Genomic DNA, 24,479 nt, shown 5'->3' on the forward strand with positions numbered 1-24,479 from the left:
ATAAACTGCACATTTGAGATCTCCCCAGAGTGTCTGAATGATTTTTAGGTCAGGAAACTGTGATGGCCACTCCAGAACCTTCACCTTTTTCTGCTGTAACCACTGGAGGGTCAACTTGGCCTTGTGCTTAGGGTCATTGTCATGCTGGAAAGTCCAAGAGTGTCCCATTCGCAGCTTTCGTGCAGAAGAATGCAAATTGTCTGCCAGTATTTTCTAACATGCTACATTCATCTTGCCATCAATTTCCACAAGACTCTCCGTGCCTTTAGAGTTTACACACACCCAAAACATCAGTGAGCCACCACCATGCTTCACAATGGGGATGGTATTCTGTTCACTATAGGCCTCGTTGACCCTTTTCCAAACATTGCGCTTATGGTTGTCACCGCAAAGCTATATTTTGGTCTTGTCACTCCACGACCAAATTTTCCACTTCTTAATAAGTGATTGAACAGAACTGACTGGCATTTGCAAGGCTTTGGATATCTTTTTCTATCCTTTTCCATCTTTATGAAGTCCCATTACCTTGTTACGCAGGTCTTTTGACAGTTCTTTTCTGCTCCCCATGGCTAATTATCTAATTCCCATTACCTTGTTACGCAGGTCTTTTGACAGTTCTTTTCTGCTCCCCATGGCTAATTATCTAGCCTGCTCAGTGCATCCACGTGAGAGCTATCAAACTCAATGACTATTTATACACAGACAGTAATTGTAATTTAATAAACCACAGGTGTGGGAAATTCACCTTTAATTGCCATTGTCACCATGTGTGTCTGTAACAAGGCCAAACATTCAAGAGTAAGCAAACTTTTGATCAGGGCCATTTGGGTTATTTCTGTTATCCATATAATTGAAAAAGGAGCCAAACAATTATGTGATAATAAATGGCTTCATATGATCACTATCCTTAAATAAAAGACTGTTTTTTTTTGCATGATCAGTCATATTTTCAAAATCAATGCCAAAATGTCACAATTTCTGCCAAGGTATGCAAACATATAAGCACAACTGTATGTGTCCTGTATGTGTGTGCATGAGCAGTTATGTTGTGGTATAACACATAACACGTAATAATATAGTCTCCCTACAAGGTTGTTTCTTGTGAGACTTCCTCTCACAGTCGAACTGTGCCAGATGACTGCCAGACGCTGAGCAAGTGCTTCAACTGATTTCCTTCTGTGCCTCAACAAAGTGACCGTTAAGTACTGTCGTACGCAGACAGCCCTTTGGGTCTTCTACTGCATTTTCTGTCTTTACAGTTGCTTCACCTTTCTTCTACTGATCGTACAAGATAACGATTACCATTTAGACAGCTCAAGGAATTGTTTTACATTCTTCTGTATTGATGTTATTTGCTATTTAAAAAAATGTGTATCATTTTTTTTGTCTCTGGTTTAACCACCCATGTGACTCAATGTTTTGAAGTCATCTTTGTGCTGTAGTTAGGCTGCCCGATCACAGCCTGCTGAAAAGAGTTGCTGGGGAAAAAAAGAACACACACGTTTGTCTGCTTGCCTGCCAGAAGGAGAGCGCATTGTTGTTCCATCTCCGGGCAACCATAGCGTAGCCGTCGGCAACTGTGTTTCACATTGGAAGGGTTGAATCTGCATTGCCTGGTCTGTCTACCTTCATAGCCCACGCTGGACTTAATGACGGAAGAAGACCACTTGCTATGCTGTCTGTCTTGGTTTGGTTTTGTCTCTCTGTCTAATTAGGCTGTCTATTTGTAACTTGTCTACATATAGTCAACTTATCGTCTACATATAGTCTACATATAGTCTACATATAGTCAACGTATCGTCTACATATAGTCAACGTATCGTCTACATATAGTGTACATATAGTCAACGGATCGTCTACATATAGTGTACATATAGTCAACTTATCATCTACATATAGTCAACGTATCGTCTACATATAATCTACATATAGTCAACTTATCATCTACATATAGTGTACATATAGTCAACGTATCATCTACATATGGTCTACATATAGTCAAAGTATCATCTACATATAGTCTATGTATAGTCTACATATAGTCTAAGTATGGTCTACATATAGTCTACATATGGTCTATACATCCACATAGAACCTTCAGGATCCGTGGTCGTGAAGACGTACAGGCACAAGGAAAGCCACTCGGATAAATGTGTCCTTCATACAGTATAATAGACTAAATCTATAATGACACTGTAGCTAGAGAGCTTTTTTCCCCTTTTTGTAAAGGCTTTCACAAAGGCATTTAGTTAAATGGGTTATCTTTCTGCTGGACAAAATGCGTCGTCATAGAATTTTACCCAGTGATATCTGCCGGGCAGGTTTCCTGTCACATTTCTTGAAATTATATATAACTGCAGTCAGCAGATTTAAGAGAATCACTCATATTCGTCCTGTTTAAATGTTACATTCTGTGTCTGTTTTACAGGTTTTTAAGATGCTTTTGGAGTTTTACTACATTCAGATTAAGATATATGGACATTTGACTCATATCCATATGGACCTAGTGGACAGACAAAAACACATATTTGATTGTTCTATGACTAGAACCACTTCTATCAGCTATGTTTTTGAAATTGTCCCTTCATCACAAAGTCCACAGTTCACCCCAAATTTCAGGCTCATCAGCCGCCAGACGATTTGTCAGTGAACATCGTCCGCTAACGTGAAGCTTAGCCACTGGACTGAAGGCCGTGGAACTTAGGCCGCTAACATCTGTCTTCTTCCTCTTCCTGTTGACCCCTCAGCGATCAAAGAGAAACATCCGACAAGGAGGTCTGCTTTGACCATGATGACGGATGAGGAAATCAACCCTGCACTTTGTGTGCTTTGGGGTGTGTATGTACGTGTACACCCGAGCGTAATTACAGTACGCTCAACCAGAACACAAGACCTTTCACAAAACACAACAAATGAGTCACCGTGGTAACAATTAGCGGCATGAGCCACATTTCGGTGGCAACGAGAGGCAAATTAACATGCGCCATAGGGGACTGGCCTAAACTGGGTCAAACCCGAAAAACACATACGTTCATAAATTAAGCAAACCAAAACTCATATATTCATGAATTAATAGCACAGCAAGTGGGTTTTTTTTTATATAATTTTTGTATAAATTAACAAAGACCGCTTAGAAAACTTTGTGTTTGTGTTTACCTGTATGCCGGCCTCTGAGGTTCCAAACCAGCCCCACAGCAACACGGTGGAACCCGTCACAGGTGCAGCGTCTCATGAATGATGGAGTGGGCCTGAACATCTCTGTGTAGAGCTTGATTAGGCATGCAGTGCTAATGGAAAAAAGAAATTACAACCGGCCGCGCAGGCCTCCAGCCCTCTCCAACAACCCTGGAAGCCACACTGACAGTTTCACTGACGAATGCACTGAAACACACACACACACACACACACAGGCTGTTAACTCACATAAGTGTAAACACACATGCATACGCGACTACAGAGTTTGGTTTTGTCGATGTGCACGTGGCGGGGAGTTATGTCTTGTCGGGATCCACACAGATCTAACGGAACTCTGTGGAAGCCGTTGAATCTCTGGTCACCTCTCCCCCACCTCTCCCTCCATCTCTTTCTCTGTCTCTCCATTTCCTCTCAAAGGCTCCAAGGGCCACAGCACGGTCAGCATTTAATGCTACCAACAGCCGGGAGTTATTCAACAGTACTGGGAGAAAGAGACATATTCACTGTGACTAAAAGAGAGACACTTTTTCGGTTCGACAAAAAGAGAACTACTCAATTAACATTACTAAGTCAAGACACTTATTAAACGCTACTGAAAGGCAAAATAGTTATTTAATGCTACTGAGAGAGAGAGATGCACTTATCAACACTAATAAGAGACAGTGACCTATTCAGTGCTGCTAAAAGAGAGAGACCTTTCCAATGCTACTTAAAAAGAGAGTTGTTGAACTTAACTAAAAGAGAGACCAACATTGTAACACTACTGAAAAATATAAGAAAGGAACAAAGGCTGTGAAAGAATCTGGTACAATATTTTGAACGGTGAAGTTGGTGAGAGCAACGTCCAAATAGAGAAGATGGAGAAGGAAAGAGACGATAAAGAAAGAATGAACAGAGGATGTGCAGAAAGGATGGAGACAGAAATAGAGGGGGAGCGAGAGAGCGAGGAAGAGAGTATTTAATTGTTATTGTAACGGTCGAGAGAGATGAAACATCCGCGTTGTCCAACCTCAGAAACAAACTCGGAAATCAAACACGCTCCAAAGACGGGTCCTTCAGATGTTCCTTTCTAGGTGCTGGTGGGGACATGGGATGAGCTGGAGTTCCGGTGATTTGGACGCACGCGCACACACATAAACACTCACACACTCACACATTGAGGTGATAATGGAAGGTGTCGCCGACACACATCCCTGGGGACTAATGTGGCGTGTACTACACACCTGCTCTGACCGGTGGGTGGGCCAGCCTGTACACACCCACAAACACACCCACACACACACACACACACAGACAGACACACACCCACACACAGACAGACACACACCCACACACAGACAGACACACACCCACACACAGACAGACAAACACCCACACACAGACAGACAAACAGACACACAGACAGACACAGTTTATGGGTGGGCCTTGTCTTTTGCTGCCTACTCACCCCACTTTCCCCAGGCTAGCTGGCAGAACAACAAGACTTTCTGGAATAATCCCACAGCTAGCATGGAATTAGCATACTGCGTATGCTGTATTTGATGTGTGTGTGTGTGTGTGTGTGTGGTTGTTTTTTTTATTAAAGAAGGCAATGTGTTTGACATGCCTGTCTATACTTTAGTTAGGATGTGGCTTCGGCAGTGTCCTCCATGTCCTGCCCCACTGTCTCTACGCGTCGCTGTTCATCTCTCTGCACTCTTAATTGATTCTCGGCGGGGTTCGCCCGCAGCTTGAGTCAGACTCGGTCAATTCGTTAATACGTGCGTGTAGAAGCACTAACGGTTGTGCTGTTAGGGTCTCGATGAAGAATACGCCGTCAGATTCTAACCATTAGGACTTTTTATATATATATATATTTATATTGATTATATATGAATGATGTGAACCGTGCTCCTGGATGGAGTGGTGGTCTTTTGTTGCACCAATTGAACCACCAGACTCTTGGTTCAAGTCTCCGCTTCTGTTGACTCCCTCTGACAACTCCCCTCTGACGACTCCCTCTGGTGACTCCCTTTGTCAACTACCTCTTGTGACTCCCTCTGGTGACTCCCTCTGTCGACTCCCTTTGTCAACTCCCTCTCGTGACTCCCTCTGGCGACTCCCTCTGACGACTCCCTCTGACGACTCCCTTTCTCGGGTCGGTCGCCTGCCAAGGTGAGGTCCCCAGGTGAGTGAGTGCGTCCGTGCACGCGTCGACTCGCGTGACTCCCCTAGTGAGAGGTACCGCGTTTGTTTAATTGCGTTCAATTCAGAGAGAGCGAGGGGGAGAAAGGAAGACAGGAAGAAATCATGTGAGAGAGGGAAGGAGCGAGGTGAAGTGTGCAAAGGTCTGAGGGGATTATAACAGAACGATAGCACATCCAATCTGCTCACACCTCTGCCTCTCAGGCGATCCCCACACTCACCAAAGCGAGTTTATACGTTTTCGTGAAAAGTCGGGAAAGGTATTCGTTACGCCAAAACACCATTATAAGTCTAGCCGCTAGACAAGAATGTTTTGCTCTAAAATAGTGTGTGTGTGTGTGTGTCTGTGTGTGTGTCTGTGTGTGTGTCTGTGTGTGTGTGTGTGTGTCTGTGTGTGTGTGTGTGTGTGTGTGTGTCTGTGTGTGTGTGTGTGTGTGTGTCTGTGTGTGTGTGTGTGTGTGTGTGTGTGTCTGTGTGTGTGAATTATAGCACGCACCGGGAAAGGGAGCGTGGAGAAATCGAATGTTTGGAAACGACATTGTGTCGTCAGTGGAATAACGTAATTTTTCGTGTTGCTGTGACTTTTCTAATCTGTATGTACAGGGTGTTGTAGCTGGCCATATCTGATCAAGACATGTTTATGACAGGTTATGTGCTCCCTTTATAATCCGGCGCGTCCTACACTGGAAGAAACCGCTGGTCGTATGTCATCTTTTGGCTAGACGTCGCCCAGGCACAGATCCAGGATCAGCTGACCCTCCCTGTCTCTTCACCTCAACCATAATGGGAACATTAAGTCAGTGTCTTGTGGCGACTTCTTCCGACTGGTAATATATAACAACAGTGTGGGGGAGGGGGGGGTGGTGGGATGACCATGACACTTCATTTTCCAGCACTGGAGCTATCCGTTACTGGCAGCCTATTAACAACGAGCGAACCGATTGGCCGGGGGGGGGGTGGTATTTAGAGAAACGGAGCGTATCATTGGGCGTGCCAACTCCATTAGGCAGAGGTCAGCCAGTCCAATGATTAAAGAGCTAGAGGGAATCGACAAATCAGCAAACAACAAACAGTCCATGCAAATGAGTATGCAAGTGCAGCTAGTGGAACGGGGCTTGACAATAGGCCAGACACACACTGTATGCAAATTAGGTTTAAACCACATGGATGCCAAGTATAAAGCGTGTATGGTTGTGTTGTGTGGGTGTGTGTGTGTGTGTGTGGGTATGTGTGTGTGGGGGTGTGTTCATTTTCAACCTCCGGTGTGTAATAGTAAACTAAAAGGTGAGGATGGAATAAGAGAGTGATGGAGAGAGCCTGGAAGAGAGCGAGTAAAAGAGCGGGGCAGATTGAGGGACCATTGATGGAGGGATGGATGGACCACGTGCTAAGCCCCCCATCCCGCAAACCCATGCCCCGATAGGCGACTCCATCCTGGGCATGGGATCCAACCTACATTCCCTGGTGTGGAGGGAGAAGGTTCCCTGGAGAATGGCAGAATGGCAGAGAATGGCAGTACTCTGAGAGCCATGCCAAGACCAGGGTGTACATTTAATTCTGTGTTCCAAGTGGTGATCGCGATCTGGGAACGTTTGCCGTCCCTCGAGTATTTGCCACATGGCGAGATCGTCGGTGTCGGCGGCGGTGGCCTTTTGCGGTGCGAAGGCGGGCTGTTTAAGGCATGGTTTTCCCTTCTCCAGTAGGGCCCTGGTCCTAGATGCCCCCCACTCCGCTGTGAGATGGTCCCACCTGGGCAGGAGCTGAATTGACAATTTCTGGTGCTAAATCTAGCGGCCCTGACGCAGCCTTCCTGTGAGACAGAAGCGTAATGACCCAATACCGGTCCGGCCTCCGTGTTGTCCAGACGACTAGTGAGGTTTACTGCAGTGCAGCCACGCACACACGCACGCACACACGCACACACGCACACACACACACACACACACACACACACACACACCCACACGTTTGAGGTGTCTCTGGCCTTGTGGGGGAGTGTCAAGCAAGGTGGTCATGTGGTAAGTTCCAGGGAAGCGTCTGATCAACATGTGGGTGTGTCCTAGCGTGTTCGATCACGGCGAGTCTCGAAACGAGAGATTAACGTCAGAAACGTTTTAATTCGGAGACGTGTGTTTGTGTGTTCTATTGGGTTTTCTGTGTCTGTATTTGTGTGTGTGTGTGTGTGTGCAGGTATGTGCATTCAAGAGTGTGTGTGTTTCATGCTGTTTTTGTTTGTCAGAAGCAGTCTTAACGTGGCCTGGTACTTATTTCTCAAAATGAAAAGAAAGTGAGAGCAAGATGGAGATGGACGTATCTTTTCGAATTTCAGCCCTCAACATTTCAGCCCTCAACATTTCAGCCCTCAACATTTCAGCCCTCAACATTGTACCCTTTTCTCCTACTCTTGGCTTCCCTAGCCACTTAGCCCGTTCCCTCCACGTTCAATGATCCCTGCCTGTTCCACATCAGAAGACCATGTCAATCCCTTCATTGGACACCCCCCCCCCCCCCAATGCACTATGGGTAATCTATCACTTAGACCAGGTATCGATCAGAGGATGACACTAATTCTGTGCATGTTTTTCCTCTCTCTCTTTGGACGGGTGTGTTCCTCCCATTGGTCTGTTCGGACATGCAGATACTGACGCTGCTGTTTAAGGTTGGTGAGAGAAAGTGTGAGGGGCAGGGAGAGGGGTGGGGGAGGGGTGGGGGAGGGGTGGGGGAGCATGGGTAATGCACAGCACATCAGTTATCAGCAGCCTGGATCAATATGTCTGTTGAGGTAAAGACAGGGATGAAGGAGTACAGGTGTGGACAGATGCTATATATTCATTAGTACACTGATAGATGGTATATTCATATTGATTGACGGTATATTCATACTGAAAGATGATATATATTCATTAGTATACTGATAGATGCTATATATTCATTAGTATACTGATAGATGATATATTCATACTGATAGATGCTATATATTCATTAGTATATTTATAGATGGTATATATTCATTAGTATACTGATAGATGCTGTATATTCATTAGTATACTGATAGATGGTATACACTCACCTAAAGGATTATTAGGAACAACCATTCTAATACTGTGTTTGACCCCCTTTCGCCTTCAGAACTGCCTTAATTCTACATGGCATTGATTCAACAAGGTGCTGAAAGCTTTCTTTAGAACTGTTGGCCCATATTGATAGGATAGCATCTTGCAGTTGATGAAGATTTGTGGGATGCACATCCAGTGCACGAAGCTCCCGTTCCACCACATCCCAAAGATGCTCTATTGGGTTGAGATGTGGTGACTGTGGGGGCCATTTCAGTACAGTGAACTCATTGTCATGTTCAAGAAACCAATTTGAAATGATTCGAGCTTTGTGACATGGTGCATTATCCTGCTGGAAGTAGCCATCAGAGGATGGGTACATGGTGGTCATAAAGGGATGGACATGGTCAGAAACAATGCTCAGGTAGGCCGTGGCATTTAAACAATGCCCAATTGGCACTAAGGGGCCTAAAGTGTGCCAAGAAAACATCGCCCACACCATTACACCACCACCACCAGCCTGCACAGTGGTAACAAGGCATGATGGATCCATGTTCTCATTCTGTTTACGCCAAATTCTGACTCTACCATCTGAATGTCTCAACAGAAATCGAGACTCATCAGACCAGGCAACATTCTTCCAGTCTTCAACTGTCCAATTTTGGTGAGCTCTTGCAAATTGTAGCCTCTTTTTCCTATTTGTAGTGGAGATGAGTGGTACCCGGTGGGGTCTTCTGCTGTTGTAGCCCATCCGCCTCAAGGTTGTGCGTGTTGTGGCTTCACAAATGCTTTGCTGCATACCTCGGTTGTAATGAGTGGTTATTTCAGTCAAAGTTGCTCTTCTATCAGCTTGAATCAGTCGGCCCATTCTCCTCTGATCTCTAGCATCAACAAGGCATTTTCGCCCACAGGACTGCTGCATACTGGATGTTTTTCCCTTTTCACACCATTCTTTGTAAACCATAGAAATGGTTGTGCGTGAAAATCCCAGTAACTGAGCAGATTGTGAAATACTCAGACCGGCCACGCTCAAAATTGCTTAAATCACCTTTCTTTCCCATTCTGAAATTCAGTTTGGAGTTCAGGAGATTGTCTTGACCAGGACCACACCCCTAAATGCATTGAAGCAACTGCCATGTGATTGGTTGATTATATAATTGCATTAATGAGAAATTGAACAGGTGTTCCTAATAATCCTTTAGGTGAGTGTATGTTCATTAGTACACAGACAGATGGGGGTGTTGAGGGGCTCGACTAGGCAGGACGCTTCCTTAGTCGTTCATGCTAGTATTTTTATTCACAATGTGCTTTTCTAAAATCAGAACAATTTGCATCTGGACAAATAATCGCCCTGACTGTGTCTGTCTGTGTCCGGCCGTTGTGCGACAACTCCAACTCCTCTCCATTCCCTGTTCACCGAGACACGAGAGAGACACAGGCGCGTTCTGATAAGTACAACCAGACAGCCTTTAAAAAGGCTGCTTTAAACCCGCGACTGTGGGTACTGTTCTTCCAGTTACAGTTGGAAGTGGTACAGCTTTCCGGGAGCGTGCCGTTTGTTGCTGAGCTCTCAATACTCCATTCACTGCATCTGTTTCCAACCAGAGTAGGCGTTGCAGTCTATGCTTCAGCAGTGCCACAGCATTCCTGGATGGCTCGGAGTCAGGTAGCATGCATGGGGGAGATTCATTAATATCGGCTACTATGCGTCCATTTAGGCTCTCTCCATGGCGGACTCCCCCATCCCCCTCCCCCCCCCCCACCCCCGGGATTGGCCCCGAGGGCCGGCGCCGCAGAGAAACTGTACATAATGATCAGATAATCTTGTCTCTGCCCTAATGACGAGAGTCGTCCCCCCAAAGGCGAGAGGCCAGGCTTATCTGTCTGCTTATGAGTGTGCGGAAGTTCCAGCGTGAGTGTGTTTTCGCGGGGAGCCAAGCCTATTCCGTTGTCTCGTTAATATCCTTCATCTTGTGTCAAAAGGCTGGCCACTAATTATGACATCACAATCGTTTCCCAATTGTTTACGTTGCCGATCCCATTATTGTAATGTGGTAATGAAAACAGGGCCCTGTGGGTGATTCTCTGTGCGTGCATGAGCATCCCGTTCATGATAAGTCCCATTCCCCAAGGCTACCTTGTTAGGTACCCAATGCAACTATTAATCAATACAAGCAAATTAATCCTAATGATTAAATTTGATTACCTTCCACTTTCTTTTTTACAAAACAATTGAAGACAGGTTCTGACCAGTAAGATATCAGTAGTGTGTGTGTGTGTGTGTGTTCATGCTTGCACACACGGTCGCCTCATCTAGCTCCCATTCCACCAGGGACTCTGCCCGTGTAAGAGCCCTCTCTCAGTGGGGAGACGCGGACACAGAGGGACTGTCTGCCTGGGTGATGGATGAAGGGACGTGGGGTAGGACAGGAGAAATGGGACGGGAGAGAGGGAGGGATGGAGGAGGACGAGGACGAGGGAGAGCCAGGGGATGTGGTAAGAAACAACATGAGAAGAAGAGAGTTTGATATGAAAGGCATGATGGAAGAAGAAAGAAAGAAAGGAGTGATTAAAGACAGATAATGTTCTAGCGGAGTGTTTCTCTGAGAAGAAATGTAAAGATGGGTAAACAGGCACTCCTCCATTCCTCCTCTCCCCCCTCCTCCCTTCTTTCCTCCCTCTGCTCCCCCCTCTTCTCCCCCCTCCTTTTTCTTTCCTCATCTCCCCCCTCTCTTCCTTCCTCCCTCCCCTGCTGTCGCTTTCCCTCCCTTCTCTCCTGCCACCTCCCCCTGAATCTCCTTCTCCACCTCGCTCCTCTCCTCCCTCCTTTTGATCCCTCCTCCTCATTTGCTGTCATCTGTCGTGCCCCGTTCATCTGATCTCCTCTGAGCTTCCTTCTCAGTCTAGGTTATCTCAGCCAACTCTCGGTGTTCACAGTTCTGCTATAATCCCGTCACACCTTTATACTCTTTTCCACCCTCTAATATTCCCTCCTCCTTCCTTTTTGATGATTATCTTATGTCTGTCTGTGTCCCCCCCCCCGCCCCCCCACAGTATAGCTGTGTAGTCTAACATACATTGTCCTCTATACACCTGTGGGGTTCAACTCACTGATACTCTGGAAATTCCTCAGCTCCGCTTTTCTCTCCTGCTGTTTTTGTCATTCTCTTCACCTCCTCCTCTGTCACAGTCTACCTCCTTCATTCCTTTTTATTTTTCTCTTATCCAGGCCCTGAATCTTTCCTTTTGCATCGGTTCCCTCCACTCAGCAGTGTTGTCTACTTCTGCGGTCTGGTTGTGCTTCTTCAAAACTGCGATTTGACTTTTACCCCTCATCCATTCTCTTCCTTCCCTTTTCCTATTTACTTGGCCTAATGCCTCCCTCCCTCTCTGTGGACAGGTCTCTGTGTTATATTGATTGCTGCCACTGTTGGATCGAAACATAATTGTTATTATTTCATTCCATCTCTTACATTTCCCTCGTCTGTTGAATAGTCAGACAGACTACTCTGGACGCACTAGTTCTCCTCTCTCCATTGTTCCCTTCTCTGCATACTTTTCCATCTGACGGTCCTCCTCCCTCCTCTGCATACGTTTCCATCTAATGGTCCTCCTCCCTTCTCTGCATACTTTTCCATCTGACGGTCCTCCTCCCTTCTCAGCATACGTTTCCTTCTAATGGTCCTCCTCCCTCCTTTGCATACGTTTCCATCTAATGGTCCTCCTCCCTCCTTTGCATACGTTTCCATCTAATGGTCCTCCTCCCTCCTCTGCATACGTTTCCATCTGACGGTCCTCCTCCCTTCTCTCTCTTTTCTTCCTTTTATAACTCCACCCCGCCTTCTACGAACGACACCACTGTACCTGCCACCTCCACCTGCATGTCTTCCCCACCCCCACCTGCATGCGTTCCCCACCTCCAGCTGCATGGTTGCCCCACCTCCACCTGCATGTCTTACCCACCTCCACCTGCATGCCTTCCCCACCTCCAGCTGCATGGTTGCCCCACCTCCACCTGCATGTCGACATCTTCCAGATCAAGTGACCTGTGTCTGAGCGCTGTGACGCTGTAGTGGTCATGTTAAAAAATGGGACCACTTTCTGCTCCAATATACGTGTCTATCAGCAGGGTGTGAGTATGTCTGTGTGTGTTGTGTGAGTATGTCTGTCTGTGTGTTGTGTGTGTGTGTGTGTTTATTTGTGTTTGACAATGTGTGCGTGTGACAGTGCGTGTTGAAAACAAGCAGTTTTTCTCATATGGAGATGGCGCTGAAGATGAATGTGCAAGTGGTTGTCCGTGGATACACGGCTGAGTGTCCCGTACACTTCACACAATCAGCAAACATGGAATATGGTGACATTCAGGGTGAAAATATGGACCAAAAAAATACAATCGCTGTAATAACAAAGTCTGTTGGCTTTGTCTGGCCAATCTGCATCTCACAAGCTGTCTTCACACGTATTACATTTCTCTCTCTCGCCTCTCTCTCCTCCTCACGTGTTTTTTAAGCCTAACGCTGGCGTTGTGACTAGCTGAATTTAGCCCTGGGATACTTTTACCGATGTATGAAAACAACATTGTCCTCTTTTGGTTGTCCACAGCCTTGTGTTTCAAGAATCCCAAGTCAGTCGGTGAAGACCAGAGGTTGCACACCACAAGCCCAGCGCTGCCATGCTGAAGGACTGACGGGTCCAACACAGTCTCATTACTGCCCTGAGAGTGGACCTTGGAGGAAAGGACCACCAAAGGACCCCCAAGGGGCCACAACTGGCTCCTACGGCCCAGAGTTTTAGACCGCAACACCCATTCTTGTCCATCCATACACGGGGAGATCCAAACAGTGGGTCTGTTGACGATTACTCGTCCGTATTCTCTTTTCAGTTCGCCCTCGCCCGGTGGTCATCTCTCTTTCCACTTGGATCTCTCCGTTCCTTCAGTTGTGTGGAGAGAGGACACGGTGAGTGTATTGAATCTCTCTGTCTGTCTCACAAGCCACTGGTACGTGGATGAATGTGTGTCCAGGATTTATATGTTGTTGTAAGTACTTCCTAACATAGTCATTATTTGCCGTTATCATATGTTTACAGTGTCGTGTTGATTAATGCTAGAACAGTCGCTAAGGTGAACTGGTTGTGTTGAGGTTGTGAACATCTATTTTGGATGTGGCAATTGCAAGTTAGAATGCTAATGTTCACTGACAAAGACTTAGAAAACGCTACCCAGAAATGATTTGCAGTTATGAAACACAAACATTATATTAAGGACATTCATACAATTGTTAAAATCTATTGAAATGCCCCGATAAGGAACATGTAAATGCATTGTGCCATTAAGTTGCGAACATCGTAGTTTGATGTCTGGGGGTATTTTGACAGCTGACATAAGGAATGCAGAAATAGTATGCTAATTCACTGTTGACTTTTAATAAACAGACTAAAACGTGGATTAGAAATCAGTAAGATTAATTATAAAATTGAGGATGTTTCTTCACCCTCTTTTCCTCCCTGGAGCGCTCCACATTTTTCAATTACGGATAAAGATGCTTTTATTGATACATTTTATCAACGCTTTATAGCAGCTGACAATCTCTTTGAAAGAGCGTTGCATCCAACTCTCGTGTGAGGGAGCAAAATGCTGTTGTTCAAATGGCACAGAGTCTTTCAGAAAACGTTGTACAATGTTGTTGTTGTCGCCCGTTTGCAGTAAATAAAGTCTTCAAAGCCTTGCACGCTATAGATACAAGGATGTCCACTGGGGCAGCTAACAAGGAGCTTGGTGTACTTGTATATGCAGCTCACTCCATGGCCCATATAATTCATTTGTTTTTAACCTCTGGAATTCCAGAAGTATCGTAAAATACTCTTACTCTTCACATTCACAAGGGCAGAAGGTTCAGCAACCTTGATAATTATTGCCCGATCTCAGAATTTTGCAAACATTCTACAGTCACTGGTGAATTCATAGCTGTGATCTTTTCTACTGTTGTATTTGGGATGTGTATCAATCAGGGTTTAGACCAGGATACAGTACTGTGACCACAATGGTGGTAAATGATATTGCCAGGGCCTTAGATGTCGTGTTTATTGTTTTTTCATCTGTCCTTTGACACAGTTGACCATCCTCTTTTAATTTGAAAGTGGATATAATTAGGGCCCAGGGCTGATGCACGCTTGTGACTTCAGGACTGTCTTCTTGACAGAAATCAGGATAAAATGACTAATGGAGTCAAGACTGAGTTTGTTGAACTACGCAAAGGTGTACCTCAGGGCTCGATTTTAGGTCCATTGTGGTCTGCACTGTTTATAAATGATACTGGGGACATTTTGAAAGGCTGTGACATTTATGTTCAGGCTGATGAAACGGTACTGTATTCCACTACACCATCTATGCACCAAGCCTTTGTCTACTTACTATCAGAAATCTAAGCATAACAAGGGTCCCTTTTAGGTGTTAAATTAGGGTTGAATTAAAATAAAACCCAATCCATGGGCATAGCTTTATAACACATCATTGTAAAAGATGAGTGAGGCACTCCCTCCTTTTTATTTACGAGGTGCTTTTGCAGAAACTACCGTCGTATCTCACGTCACTTATTAACATCAAAACAATTGTAACACAAGAACACAGGATTGGTTTGTAATTGATTCACCGCTTCCCATTGAAGTTTTAAGTGAAACTACTTGCCCCATTTAAGTGGAATATGCTCAGGCTTGAATGCCTAGTACCATAAATGAATTTGGAGTTTTTACTGCAAGACAAATGTGTCGGCGTGGGATGAAAGATTATATTATTTGTGATAGTACACAATTTTTTTTATTTGTTGGGGAGTACTGTATATTATTCTTTTTATTATTTACTGAACTTTTATGTGTTTTTTAATGTTTTTTTATTTGTATTTTATGTACAGGCAGTTATTACTTTTATTTCCTTTTAACCCTGTAGACCCCAATAGAATTCTAGAATGCTGCTGTAGATTACTGAGAACTCTCAAAATTAATCGGATTATTTTCCAGCAGACAGACGTAGCACAAACACCAAGAACAGATTACATCACAGGTTTACTTTGTTTTAATGAGCACACAATCCTCGTTAATTGGACACCTCTTCCTCCACCTCCCCATCCACCTCCACTTCCCCATCCACCTCCACTTCCCCATCCACCTCACCCTCCACCTACTCCTCTCCACTTCCTCCTCTTCTCCTTTTTCCCCATTTTCTCCCTCAGTTTCCTCCTCTCCCTCTGCAAAAGCAGCACACATTTGCGGACACTCCTAAGTAGCCTGGCAGAAGATCCAAATAGTGAGATAGCTACAGCCACTTGGTGTTGTTTCTGTACGAATTACATATGAAAGCAATAACACTGTCATTTCGAGTAATGAAATAAAACAAAACGAATAAGTAAACCGACGGCAGGTTAATGTCAACACCCATGTGACTGCAGTACCTGGTTGTTCAGAAGTTGTTTTCAGGATATTTACACAGACGTGGGAGGGAGGGCGATTAAGGAAACAAGGCCATTCACAGCCATTGATCTAAATAAAGGCCGCCAACAGGCAGCACTGGTGTCGAAGGGGTTAAACATGTATTATTTTCTTTCTGTTTTGTAGTCAGGTATGGGCCTTATTGTAAATGTGATCTTGTTCTTAATGACTTGCCTGATCAAATTAAGGAACATAAATATAGCATTTTCTTGATCACCTGTGGGCGTGTCATTTGGGTGTCACTAATATCTAGTCTGTAGTCCTCCCTCCAGTGTATGGTACAGTCAATTGAACCTGTATTGAAACACAACGGACCACAGTGCCGTTCCAACACCGCACACACACATACATCCGGATGAACAGAGAGCCCCACAACGTGCTTTCCTTTGAAACGCGTTTGTCCATCTGAAAGCGTTGGTCGAGTGAACCCGAACGGTCCTGGTTCCCTCTGAGCGGTCTGTCTGTGGCTGCGTCCCAAACCCCGTACCCGCCGAGCCCGTACCCTAATAGTACCCGCCGAGCCCGTACCCTAATAGTACCCGCCGAGCCCGTACCCTAATAGTACCCGCCGAGCGCCGGATCAGATGCCGGGCGCCAGACAGGGCACAGGGTGTGGTTAACCACTTCTGCTAAATGGCAAACATGTCGATGTAGAGGAATGGCCGTCTGCTAGCGTGTGATGTCTGGGAGACGGCCGATGCCTTAGGGAGGTGTCGTCAGGTACAGGAGAACCGGAGAACCGGAGAACCGAGGCGCGCGGGGGGGTGTGGGGGGGGGGGGGGGGGGGGGGGGGGTTGCGGAGATGAGACCGCCGACTAGGATTAGATGTCACGTCTCGCTCTGCGCAGTGGACACGATAGACGTCGGTGGGAGTGTGCCTGTGAGCGTGTGAGTGTGTGTGAGTGTGTGTGTTGGTGTGTGTGTGTGTGAGTGTGTGTGGCTAGGTGTTAGAGTATACCTCTTGTCACCTCACCGTTGTCCTCCTTGACAAATCCTCCAGATTTTCACGGCGATAGTTTCCTGCAACAGCGTCTGTGTGTTTGGGGGTTGTTGTCCTGCGCTGCGGGGGTGTGTGTGGGGGGATGTGTGTGGGGGGATGTGTGTGGGGGTGGAGGTGGGGGGGGGGGCTGTGTGTGTTTGAATTGTGTGTGCTTTCCACTGGCCTGTCTCCACTAACCGACCCCAGGTATTGGCATTCTTTTCTCTCCTCTATCCTGCTCTTCATCACTCCATCCCTCCCTTCTCCCTGGGTTGCTATAGTAATTGTTGGCAGGTAACACAGTGCCTCTCCAAATGCTGTGGGAAACCTTGCCAAGCTTCCTAACAGGCATGCCATCTATCTCGCTCTCCCTTGCTCTCTCTCTCTCTCTCTCTCTCTCTCTCTCTAACGTTCTCGCTCTTTATTTTATTTTTTCTATTTTCACGGGCTATCCTTCCTCTCTCTCTGTCCCTCCCCAGTCTGCCCTTCCCTTTTTAGTATGGAGGCCAGATTGAAACAGGGACATTTCTTGCTTTGGCAAGCCCACACTCGGTAGGCCCAAGCCAGGTGAACCTCACCTCAGACAGTGGGCTTTCCTGGATTGTCAAGTACACACCAGCCTCCCTGATCTGGGCAGCCCTCCGCTACCCCTTTCCCCTTGGTGAAGCTCCTTTGTGGATATGAATGGGTATTCTGGCTCAGCTAGCGTTAGCCATGAATGGGTATTCTGGCTCAGCTAGTGTTAGCCATGAATGGGTATTCTGGTTCAGCTAGCGTTAGCCATGAATGAGTATTCTGGCTCAGCTAGCGTTAGCCATGAATGAGGATCTTGGGGTTAGCCTCGCTAATCTCATTAGCGTGCTGATGATTGAATCCTGTAGGAGGATTATCAACCTCCAGTGAGAGATGAGCCTTCTTTAGGTCCCAAATGGCCCTCCTTTATTTGTGTACTAGGTTAGATGTGATCTGCCATTGAGTAGTACTCTTTTGATGGAGAAGGGGGACATTTGGGATGCAGCCTGACTCATATTTTATTGAGGGATTTTTTTTATCCCTCAATAAAAGTGTGAGGAAAGACACAACCCCAGGGAGATGGAGAAACAGGGGAGTAGAATGATGAGCAAGAGGGGGAGTAGGAGGAGAGTGGGAGAGAGACAGAAGTGAGTAGAGAAAGAGGGAAAGAGGAGTGGGAGACGGAAAGGAGCAGAAAGAGAAAAATGGCTAACCCCATTAGTTGGATATGGCACGTAGCATTGTGCTACGCTAATGGGTTACAGCCCAGGGTTGAGGGAACAGGTGAGGAAATGTTCTGTGTGTGCTTCATTACAGATGACAGATCCCCACGCCTAGATACATAACAATCAAGGCAGCAAGCTCTCTAGATTTTTTTAGGTTCCTCTCTCTTTCTACTTTTTCCCCTGTTTTTTTTGTTGTTGTTGTCCCTCTCTCACTTCTGTTGCCCCCCCCCCCCCCCCCCGTTCCCATCTCAACTTTATTTCTCTGTTAGTCTTTCAGTCAGTCTGTCCTTTCCTGGTCCTTAACCTGTCAGGATTTGTTTTATAGATCCATGTCTGTTCAGCAGATATTCAGGAAGTACCACTGTGTCCCTGGGGTTCGGTTTGTTCCATAGCACCCTGTCTGCTCACAGACTGACAGAAAGACATGTGGCTGTGATCCCGCGGTCTCGTGCTGTCTAGTGACTTCACTTCCTCTCTGTCATATGATCTCAAAGGACGTGTGCTCCTTTCTCTCTGTAATTTTGTGCCTCTCTCCCTCACATGTCTGACTCCATCTGTCCTTACTGCCTCTCCTTCATCCCTCTGTAACTCCTCCTGGCACTTTACTGCCTCTCCATCATCCCTCTCTACTCCTCCTGGCCCTGTACTAACTCTCCTTCATCCCTCTCTACTCCTCCTTGCCCTGTACTGCCTCTCGATCATCCCTCTCTACTCCTCCTGGCCCTGTACTGCCCCTCCTTCATCCCTCTTTAACTCCTCCTAGCCTTGTACTGTCTCTCATTCATCCCTCTGTAACTTCTCCAGGCCCTGTACTGCCTCTCCTTCATCCCTCTTTAACTCCTCCTGGCCCTGTACTGCCTCTCCTTCATCCCTCTGTAACTCCTCCTGGCCCTGTACTGCCTCTCCTTCATCCCTCTGTAACTCCTCCTGGCCCTATACTGCCCCTCCTTCATCCCTCTGTAACTCCTCCTGGCCCTGTACTGCCTCTCCTTCATCCCTCTTTAACTCCTCCTGGCCCTGTACTGCCTCTCCTTCATCCCTCTGTAACTCCTCCTGGCCCTGTACTGCCTCTCCTTCATCCCTCTGTAACTCCTCCTGGCCCTATACTGCCTCTCCATCCATCCCTTTTTGCTCCATAATTGCTTCTTCCTTGGCATCTCTCCATTCTGCTCCCACTCTAATGCACTCCCTCCATCCTTTACCATATGTTACAGTGAAGCCCTCTACTATCCCTCAGACAACTCCCCCCTCCCACGTCTTTCCTCTCCCTTTCTCCCTTTCTCCCTCTGTCCTTTCTGTAGGGACAACTGAGGGGAGTCATTCAACTGAGGGGAGCCTGCCCTGAAACTCCTCAGGTCTCTCCTCCTCCATCTCCCTCTCAGTATCCCTCTCTCCCTCGTCCTCCTCCATCCCTCCCTCTCTCCCGTCCCATTTCTCCTGTCCTACCCCACGTCCCTTCATCCATCACCCAGGCAGACAGTCCCTCTGTGTCCGCGTCTCCGCACTGAGAGAGGGCTCTTACACGGGCAGACGAGGAGAGTCCCTGGTGGAATGGGAGCTAGATGAGGGAGCTGATTGTGTGCCTGTATGTGCACTACACGCACACACAACCCGACACACACACACACACACAATCCTAAGGGCCTCCTTAATGATGCTGATGGGATGATAAAAGGATTTGTCAGTTGTCTAACAGATCAAACACACTACCCTACAGAGTATGTGTGTCTCACATTTGTATTTGCTGTGCCCCCCCCCCCTCCCCATTTAAACAACAAATGCTTTGAATGGACGGGTGGTGGTACTCTAATCACTTTCACAGCGCCGTCCTCTCCGTCTGGACAGTCAGACAGCTGGCCCGGCCATCTTCATGTGCCTTTGACGACAGTGTGAGTTGAGGAGCAATCAATCTGTTAGAAGAGGAGATGGTAGGACAAGGGAAGATTGGGGGGGGGGGTGTTGGAGGGGGGGGGTTTATTGTTCTAATAAGCAGCCGTTGAGATAATGAGAGAACCATTGTTTCTTGAGAGAACGAGAAAGCATACTGGCAGCGGGAGAGACTGGGAGGTGCAGGGGGGAGGAAGAGGGGGGAGTGTTTTTTTAACTCTCTGTTTTGCCCTTTATGACGTATTGTTAAATCACTCTGTTCACCTCCTTTCACCCCCTCCTCATCCTCTGTGCAAAGCTTGTCCTTTATTGCCCACAGCTCACCACTTCGCTGTATGTATGTACAACCGTCCAAGGAGCACAAGCACCAGCCCCAGTACCAGCACCAGCACCAACACCAGCCCCAACACCAGCCCCAGTACCAGCCCCAGCACCAGCACCAGCCCCAACATCAGCCCCAACACCAGCCCCAGTACCAGCCCCAGGACCAGCCCCAGTACCAGCACCAGCCCCAGCACCAGCCCCAGCACCAGCCCCAACACCAGCACCAGCCCCAGCACCAGTACCAGCCCCAGTACCAGCCCCAGTACCAGCCCCAGCACCAGCCCCAGTACCAGCCCCAGTACCAGCCCCAGCCCCAGTACCAGCCCCAGTACCAGCCCCAGCCCCAGTACCAGCCCCAGCCCCAGTACCAGAAATGTATCTCTGGATACAGTTGGCACTTGTTCCTGCACTGGAGATTGATGGGATAAAGACTGGCAGGGCTGATGAGCGAGTCAGACAGGCAGACAGAGAGTGAGACAGAGACAGGCTGAGAGACAGACTGAGAGAGAAAGACACATAGAGAGACAGAGAGAGAAAGAGAGAGAGACTGAGAATTTTTATTTTTTATTTTAAATGTTCCATTATTGACCCACCAAGGTCATTCATTTTTACAACATATGCATGCTATTAAATAAAAATACACATATATATATACAGTGGATATAAAAAGTCTACACAACCCTGTTAAAATGCCAGGTTCTTGTGATGTCAAAGAATGAGACAAATAAATGATGTCAGATAGTTTTCCACTTTTAATGTGACCGATAATGTGAACAATTCAATTGAAAAACCAACTGAAATCTTCGAGGGGGTTAAAAATGGAAAATAAAAAACCTTTCAACAACCTTAATCCACAAAATGTACTGACTGTGACTGGCAGGTTAAAACCAGCACCCCTCTGTACCCACTCTGGAATATTCTGCCACAATGATCCACATGTCTAAGACCCTTTCCAGGAGGCTCACCAGGTTGTGGTTTGCATGAATCCTCCCAAGCCCCGGCATAGGGTGACTGAGGGGGGCACGGAGAGAAACAGACACAGAGAGAAACAGACACGGAGAGAAACAGACACAGAGAGAAACAGACACGGAGAGAAACAGACACAGAGAGAAACAGACACAGAGAGAAACAGACACAGAGAGAAACAGGCACAGAGAGAAACAGACACAGAGAGAAACAGACATGGAGAGAAACAGACACGGAGAAAAACAGACACTGAGAGAAACAGACACGGAGAAAAACAGACACAGAGAGAAACAGGCACAGAGAGAAACAGACATGGAGAGAAACAGACACGGAGAAAAACAGACACTGAGAGAAACAGACACAGAGAGCAACAGACATTGAGAAAAACAGACACAGAGAGAAACTGACACAGATCATTGCTGTCCTTATCAAAAATGAATGAGCAGCATCCACCTGACCTATATAGTTTCCTGTCATATGGTCTAAGTTTGAGGGTCCTGACCTATATAGTGGCCTGTCATATGGTCTAAGTTTGAGGGTCCTGACCTATATAGTGTCCTGTCATATGGTCTAAGTTTGAGGGTCCTGACCTATATAGTGTCCTGTCATATGGTCTAAGTTTGAGGGTCCTGATCTATATAGTGGCCTGTCATATGGTCTAAGTTTGAGGGTCCTGATCTATATAGTGGCCTGTCATATGGTCTAAGTTTGAGGGTCCTGACCTATATAGTTTCCTGTCATATGGTCTAAGTTTGAGGGTCCTGACCTATATAGTGTCCTGTCATATGGTCTAAGTTTGAGGGTCCTGATCTATATAGTTTCCTGTCATATGGTCTAAGTTTGAGGGTCCTGATCTATATAGTGTCCTGTCATATGGTCTAAGTTTGAGGGTCCTGACCTATATAGTGTCCTGTCATATGGTCTAAGTTTGAGGGTCCTGACCTATATAGTTTCCTGTCATATGGTCTAAGTTTGAGGGTCCTGACCTATATAGTGTCCTGTCATATGGTCTAAGTTTGAGGGTCCTGATCTATATAGTGTCCTGTCATATGGTCTAAGTTTGAGGGTCCTGACCTATATAGTGGCCTGTCATATGGTCTAAGTTTGAGGGTCCTGATCTATATAGTGTCCTGTCATATGGTCTAAGTTTGAGGGTCCTGATCTATATAGTGTCCTGTCATATGGTCTAAGTTTGAGGGTCCTGACCTATATAGTTTCCTGTCATATGGTCTAAGTTTGAGGGTCCTGACCTATATAGTGTCCTGTCATATGGTCTAAGTTTGAGGGTCCTGATCTATATAGTGGCCTGTCATATGGTCTAAGTTTGAGGGTACTAACCTACAAACTACCATTAAGGGTCCTGACCTATGAACTGATGTTGAAGGTCTTGATCGTTGGCCTAACACTGAGCATCCTGACCTTTGAGCTTGCACTGAGGATCCGTGAGAACGAGAGAAAGAATGAGAGAGAATGATGAAGGGAGGATAGATGATCTGAATGTTACTTGGAAGAGAGAGTATGAGAGACAGAGTGAAGAGACTGGCAAAAAGAGAATAAGAACTTAGGAGGACATGAGGTCTTCACCCACACCTGCGGAGTACCAGGCTTGAAAGACCTGTTGCTGTCCCTGTACAAAGTCCTCCTGGTTGTGTTGCAGATCAAGACGATACCTGATGATTTCAGCTGCCACTGTGCCGACACCTCCCCCCTCCCCCGTGTTGTCCCTGTCCTTGTCCATCTGGTCATGCTTCTGACCTGGACTAGGTTTAAATAGACTCCACATGCATTTATTAATTATTACAATTGTACTCTTAATATGTTCACCCGGCACAGCCAGAAGAGGACTGGTCACCCCTCTGAGGCTGGGTCCTCTCTAGGTTTCTTCCTAAATTTTGGCCTTCTTAGGTTTTTTTTCCTTGCCACTGAAATTCAACACTACTGTTGTTTGCTCCTTGGGGTTTAAGGCCAGGTGTTTTGTAAAAGCACTTTGTGACAACTGCTTGTATATAAAAGGGCTTTATAAATACATTTGATTGATTGATTGATTGATTGAGAATGGGTCTGAGGAGAACATGTTGTTTTGGGGGAGAGACAGAAAGGAGAGACAGATAGAGCTTGATAATGAGAGAGGTTTTGAGATGGAGAGGATGAATACCAAATAAGCTTGGAGTATGGCGACAAATATCGAGGGGAAAGTGGAGGGGGAAATGAACAGCACGTTGGTAAGTTGAGAGAGCGATGGAGACAGAGAGATAGAGACAGAAAGGGGAAGTCAGAGAGAGCTTCCTATAATGACCATCCATGAGTGCAGATCATTCTCTTCTACACTGACTTCATACATATAACTAAGTGCTTTTATTTTAATAGAACCTCTAGATATTCCCTCTCTCACTGCTGCCTCCACTTGCTACACACTTTCCGCCCATTTTCAGTGCTCGCTAATAGCAAATAGCTTATGAGACGCGTTGCTGCAGAAGCGGTGCGAAACAGCTTACCGATGCATTCTGGGACTTCTGCGAATAACAAGCTATTTTTTTTAATCTTCTGATTGTGGGCTCAATGTGTAATATAGTGTTTGTACATACATAATCACTGAGTAGAATTATAAATCTGCTGTGAAATGCCAAGTTGAGTTGACATGGGGCACGTTTGTAAAGTCACGCTCCACTCCATCATTTACTTCCAACACACCTATTGATGGACAAGTCATCAAAAAGAGACTTTGAGAGTTGAGAATTCATGTGACTTTGAAAATAGACAAACCGCAAAGTCTTAACAACAGCCCATGGACATTATGGTTCCCAGCAGGCATCGTTGGCCTACTCTTAGATAGGTCCTGCCCCTAGATACTGGGACGTATTGGGACACTCAACACCTCAGATACTGGGACATATTGTGACACTCAACACCTCAGATACTGGGACATATTGTGACACTCAACACCTCAGATACTGGGACGTACACTCAACACCTCAGATACTGGTTCGTATTGTGACACTCAACACCTCAGATACTGGGACGTATTGGGACACTCAACACCTCAGATACTGGGATGTATTGTGACACTCAACACCTCAGATACTGGGACATATTGTGACACTCAACACCTCTGATACTGGGACGTATTGTGACACTCAACACCTCAGATACTGGGACATATTGTGACACTCA

The 24,479-nt window shown here is 46.3% G+C and overlaps 1 protein-coding gene across 4 annotated transcripts in view; it reads left to right on the forward strand.

Annotated features, from left to right (window-relative positions):
* elfn2a (extracellular leucine-rich repeat and fibronectin type III domain containing 2a) overlaps positions 1 to 24,479 on the forward strand; it is a 144,403-nt gene that overhangs the window by 24,257 nt on the left and 95,667 nt on the right. For 3 of the 4 annotated variants that reach the window (XM_029122385.2, XM_029122383.2, XM_034294356.1), the window contains exon 2: positions 13,035 to 13,390. The gene's annotated coding sequence lies outside the window, so the exon portion shown is untranslated. Of the gene's footprint in view, positions 1 to 8,017; positions 8,039 to 13,034; positions 13,391 to 24,479 lie in introns of all 4 variants that reach the window. The other variant, XM_029122384.2, reaches the window with a different exon arrangement.

Source organism: Esox lucius, chromosome 9, assembly GCF_011004845.1.
Source record: "Esox lucius isolate fEsoLuc1 chromosome 9, fEsoLuc1.pri, whole genome shotgun sequence".
In the NCBI taxonomy this organism is placed as follows: domain Eukaryota; kingdom Metazoa; phylum Chordata; class Actinopteri; order Esociformes; family Esocidae; genus Esox; species Esox lucius.